The sequence below is a fragment of the Epinephelus moara genome, chromosome 12 (assembly GCF_006386435.1).
Source record: "Epinephelus moara isolate mb chromosome 12, YSFRI_EMoa_1.0, whole genome shotgun sequence".
NCBI lineage: Eukaryota > Metazoa > Chordata > Actinopteri > Perciformes > Serranidae > Epinephelus > Epinephelus moara.
The window spans coordinates 31,852,719-31,858,628 of record NC_065517.1 but is presented as its reverse complement, the minus strand read 5'-3'; positions in this window follow the sequence as shown (position 1 = coordinate 31,858,628).

Below are 5,910 nucleotides of genomic sequence, written 5' to 3'. Positions count from 1 at the left end.
TTTGGAGTCCTCATTTCTTTTTATTTTTCAAGTCTTTATAACCCCGTTATCTTTCTTTTCTATATATATATATTTGTTCGTTTTTTTTGCATTTTTATCCACCACTACTACAAACGAATATGCACAGTAACACCCATGCCAACTGGAGTGGGAAGAGTTTTTAGGAAGTGTGTTACCTACAATCAAATCAGGTTTGAACTTCTCCACCCCTCGCCTTTAAAGAGTTTCCTTCACGTGAGAATCTACTTTATCGCATGTCTGTTGTAATTGACCGTAATTGACTCTTTGGTGTGCCATTGTTGATCGATCCGACCCTTAACCAAATCTCTCGAGGCACACTTGGTGTTTTCTGTAGGTTTAACGTGTGTGTGTCATTGGTCTGATATTCACACTTTGGAAACCTCTTATCTCCACTCCTGGACTGCAGAATGGACTCCTCCTCCATTTCCTACATTGTTTCAGAAGACTTGAGGCAAATATCACACACACACACACACAGTAACAAAGAGTGTCAGTAAAGCCCATCGTTCACCTGCTGGTGACAAATGCTATGTCTGTATGCAACCTGGTGTTTGCTCTTCTTTTGTCTGAGTTTACCAAGGGAGTTGTTTCTGATTTAACTATGTCTTATTTCTCTCTCAGAGTCAGTGGTGGTGGTGGTGGTGGTGGGAAGGGGCAGGGTGGGGAATACTAAGGGCTTACTGTAGCATCTCTAAGTTCCTTGGGCTGTGGCGGGAAAAGGGGTGATGTGTGGCTTTGCGTTCAATGTGTTATTTACAAAAGTGATTGTACTGTTTTGTATTGTTGTGTAGGAAAAGTGTTATGTATGCATATTTTCAATAAAGCATTCAGGGTTTTGAAAAAAAAGAAAAAGGCCCGTGGAAGTTTGATGGGGCGAGAAATTGTGAAGGCCCCCCCCCACCCCCTAGAACAAAGTATCCAGAAACCCCCCGAAACATCAAGAGGGGATCCAGGATCCAGGTCGACCCTGAATCACTGCTTTAGGCAAAGCGTGTGTGGAAGGGTCTGTAGTTTCAAAACCACTGGGTTGAATTTCTGTCTACTTTGTATTCAGTCATTTATTTCTAAATGTCTTGAGAGCAGTTTCTGGAGCCAGAACATCTGGTGAGAGGCTATCTACGATGCCATTAGGAACAATAACGACAATTGCCAATAAAGTGACGTTATTTTGAGTAAGTGTTGTTGTTGGCCGTACGTTTCTGTACAAAACCTGCCATTTAGTTTGGGAAATGGGTGCACGAGGCATGGGTGCTGCTAACGTGAGAATATCTTCTGTTGGGAACCAAAGTGCTTCATATTTAACATAAAAATAAGAAATTATAGAGTAAATCAGGAGTAAAACCACGATATTGTGACATATTTCCATACAGTTTTTCCACCATTTTGTCGCTTTACTTGATTAAAAGAAAATGGCTTTGTGATGAAAAGTGGGTTATTGGGGAGAAAGTGTCGTCATCATCAAATTAAAAAAAAAGTTAAGAGAAACCTTTGAACATTCAAACTGCTGGACTGAAATTTCAGACAAAAAAAATGGTCTACAGGTGTCAGACACGTACATTTAATGCTTTAAAAGATCTTTTCAAGATGATTTTTAATCAAATTTAAGACACAAATAATATTTTTCATACTCAAACACTGCAGGTAAGTATAACTACATGTGTAGTGTCGTGCAGAGGTGGGTTTTATGTTGGTATATGGTTTCTAGACTGAGTTACTACACTGACATCACACAGCCAGTAATATCTAATATTTATACTTACATCATGTGCAGTAACTTTGTTCATTTATTCATTTTATGTGCAATAATTTTATTTTATGTTCATGGCATATGTTGGCACTGCTTGTGTGTGTGTTTATGTGTAGACTATGAATGAATGATATCTTATCCCCCCTTTATTATCTATTTATTACTTTTAGAGTTCTGTTTTATTCCGTGCATTGAATTTCATTGTATTTATTTACAGTGACAATAGAGGGAATTGAATAGTGTTAATCTACATTTCACCAACAGGTGCCCAATAAGACAGTATTAGTTTCAGTGGTGGATTTAAAGACTTGTAACATCAGAAATAAGGACTTCAACACAGAAGAGCTCGACTCAGTTTGACAAAAAGAACTCTAAAAGATGTATAAATTAAATGAGATAAAAACGTTTGTGGCAATTGAGACCTCACAAGTACAATGTGTGGTTACTTAATGACATTTCATGCTTAATATTCATAAAATGACATTTAAGACATTTTAAAGCAGGGGTGTCAAACATACGGCCCGGGGGCCAGAACTGACCTACCAAAGGGTCCAATGCGGCCCACTAGATGACTCTGCACACCTCATATTGATGCACATGTGAAGGTTAAGACTTGCCAGGTTTCAGGAGCAAGTTAAACAGTGAGTAGATACTTTATGTAAAATGCTGCCTCAGAGGCTTTTTCCACCCTGACCAGAATACTGTGGTTGTACTCGTACTCGTCGTCCTCCGCTTATCCGGGTCCGGGTCGCGGGGGCAGCAGCCTCAGCAAAGAANCTCATTTCGGCCGCTTGTACTCGCAATCTCGTTCTTTCAGTCACTACCCAGAGCTCGTGACCAATCGAGAGCTTCACTTTCTGGCTAAGCTCCCTTTTCACCACAACGGACTGTGTGGTTGTGTTTAAAGATATTAAAACATTGTGCAAAATATTGTCAAGCAGCAGCTTCAGTACAAAAGAATCTGTATCAGACTTCTCTCTTAAAACAATGTTGTGGGACCCTGCTGCTGAGGCACTGACAAAACTTCAGACTGTAAATAGTTTATAAGGCAGGAGACGACTTCACCTGCTTCTTCAACAGCTTTCACTTTAGTGGAAACTTATGAAAAAAGTCACATGTAATGAAACAGTAGGCTGACTGGCTGAATGTGGAATAACTGAGACATAGTAGTAAGCTTGCACATATTTTAGGATATCTTGGGCTGTTCATTTGTTTTGTAAATGGATGAACATTCTCACATTGTACTTCTTTACACTAAAAAAAAGGGGAAACATTTGAAGGGGTTATTATTTATTTTTATTATGCAGCAGTTTTGCTTGAGATCAGATTGGGCTGTATGTGGCCCCTGAACTAAGATGAGTTAAACACCCCTGTTTTAAAGCCTTTTAAGTTACTGTAGACACTCTGTAATCTGTTATTTTGGAAAAACACATTGTGAAATGTGTCATGATGAGATAATTTTTAAAAATTTTATTTCACTATTTGTGGTTATAAAAAACATTTTGCTTATAATATTTGGATCATTTTAATATAAACCACTGTGGGGGCTCTATCAGTCTCCACCATCAGACTCATTGCACCACCTGGTGGTGTATTTTAATCCTAAGTAAAAACAACAGCCACCACCTGAGGGTGCAGCAGAGCAAAATATAATGGAGAGATAATCATATATTGGGAGCTGAGAAAGTAGAGACAGAGTGAAACCTTGATCAAGGACCCTCAGGAGGACAAGTGCAAACCTAACTTGATAAATTATTTTAGTGGAATAACCCTTTAATTAGTTTTACATCCTGGTGGCTCGTTCAAAACAGATTTTGAACTGGATGCTCTGCAGCCTTTTCAGCATGTAAAGTGTTGAACAGTGACTTTGAGGAGTCTTCCTGATGACTTAAGGAAAATAACAGGTACTGCTGTAGTGGTGCTGGCTGCAGATGAAAACCATGAAAACTTTACTGAAAAAAATCTAAAATATTAATCCTGTTAATTCAGAAAAACAGAGCAGATTATTTTCTAAAGTGACTGCATTACGCCTTCATAACTGCCTATTAAACATGGCAGCCAGAGGCAGTTACATCTCCTGCAGCAGTAATTACACTAAGACAGAATACAGGATATGAACTTTCGCAGGTGGTGGGAGAAATGGCCCGTGCGTCTCAGAAGATCTCAGGCAGCACATGAGCACAGGAAGTCTGTTAGTCAGTCTGTCACCTCCATCAGGCCTGATGTAGCAGCAGCTGTCACACTGTGACACAGTCAGTCACTTTCTATCAGATGCAGATAAAAGACACAAAGAGCTGCTCCCTGTTAACTGCACAGCTCGTATAAAGAGATCAATAAACATTAATTTACATACAGCCATGTACAGCAGAGTATGAGTGAGCAATGCTGAGGAGCTTTGTATTTGGTTAACAGACTTCAGTGACATTTGGTGGACAGTTAGGCCTTCATCCAGGGAACAAGTGATTGGCTTTGATGTGGACAGCACCACCACATGGCCATTTATAAAGCTGTTTCTATGTCCTGAAACACAAGGTCAAAAATCAAACTTTGTTTACCTGGCTTCCAGTGAACAGGAGGTTAAGGACACTATTTACTTTGCACCACTGCAAATCAGCCATAAGAAGCAGCTGATCCAACTTCAAATCCTGCTGCAGTTTGGTTCATCTGAGTGGAGCAAAACACATTTTACCAAGCATGTAGGAAAGCAGTGACGATGTCTTTTCTGCAGAAGAGAAGCAAATGTATGGACTGTTTCTCTAAATTGGCTTTATAGTACAGGCTAATAAAACTGCACAACATCTTTTTCTAACTTTTTCTTTTAACCTGTATTGAAAACAGTGATTTAAAGTCAGACATCATGGAAAGTGTCAAAAAATAAAATTAAAAACTAAAGTGACTGAAATTGACCAATAAGAAAAGATGGGGAAAACAGAGAGACAGCATTTAAAATCCAATAGTAGACAAATTACAATATAGAATGTTATAATGTGGTGTGGTTGATATATTTTTTCTTGGTATTTACATGTTTGAGAGATTTAATTAGATTAAAAAAAATCTATCAAAAAACTTTTAAACAGGATGATTTTGATTAACAATACTTTCAAAAAAGAAAAAATAACAGTTTGAACTTTACAGAGTGACCAGTAATTCTAAAAATATAAATTCCCAAATCTGTCCAAAACTGATATATAAAACAAATGTACTAATTATTCAGATTCACTGTTGCAAAATGTGCATTGTTCTTCTAAGTCAGCAAATATTGACACTGTTACATTAGAAGGGTGGAAGTTGTGCAAAATGTCAAAATGGATCTCTGTAATCTTGTTAGAAAAACAGAATTTGAAGGGGCAATTTTTTTTTATTTGTAAGTTCCAAGATGGTTCCCCTTTTGGTAAAATTTTCTTTTCTTTTTTTTCCTTATTTATTCATTTATTCCATTAGTTAGTTAATTATTCATCTTATTTTATTTCATTTAATTTCATTTTAATTTATTTTTTTTACTTTATTTTATTATTTTATTTTATTTTATTCATTATTTTATTTCATTTTATTCTATTTTATTTTATTTTATTTTATTTTATTTTTTATTTTATTTTATTCTGTTTTATTATATTCTATTTCGTTTTATTTCATAGGGTCGATGCAATTTAACATAGTTCCTGTACAGAGTATGAGACTAATGAGAGTTTATAGTTACTGCTCATTTTTAACTCTTGTCCCTAGTTAGGCTTTTACATGTAGATCTAAAGTGTTATTAAAAATGTACAGTTTTAAACCTCATGAAACCGCAATTCACTGTAAACATGGAAGGCACAATAAAATACATATACCACAATATATCTAATAGACACACCACTATAGCTACACCAATCCATTTACACTAATACCCCTAAAGTACATTTTAAATTTTTAATATCTGTCCCAGTAATGAGTAACACAGGCTCTAATATAAGTGTATCTGGGTGAAACATGTAGTTTTTATTAACTGTCATAAACCTGTGGAGCAACAGTCATATATTATATTATTATTATAGAGACCCAGCTGACGTGGTTTTGTTTTGCTCCATCTGGAGGGGGCGGAGCGTCCACAGTGACGTCACACCCTCCCGTCTCTCCCTCGCCCTCTCCGCCTCTCCGTCTCG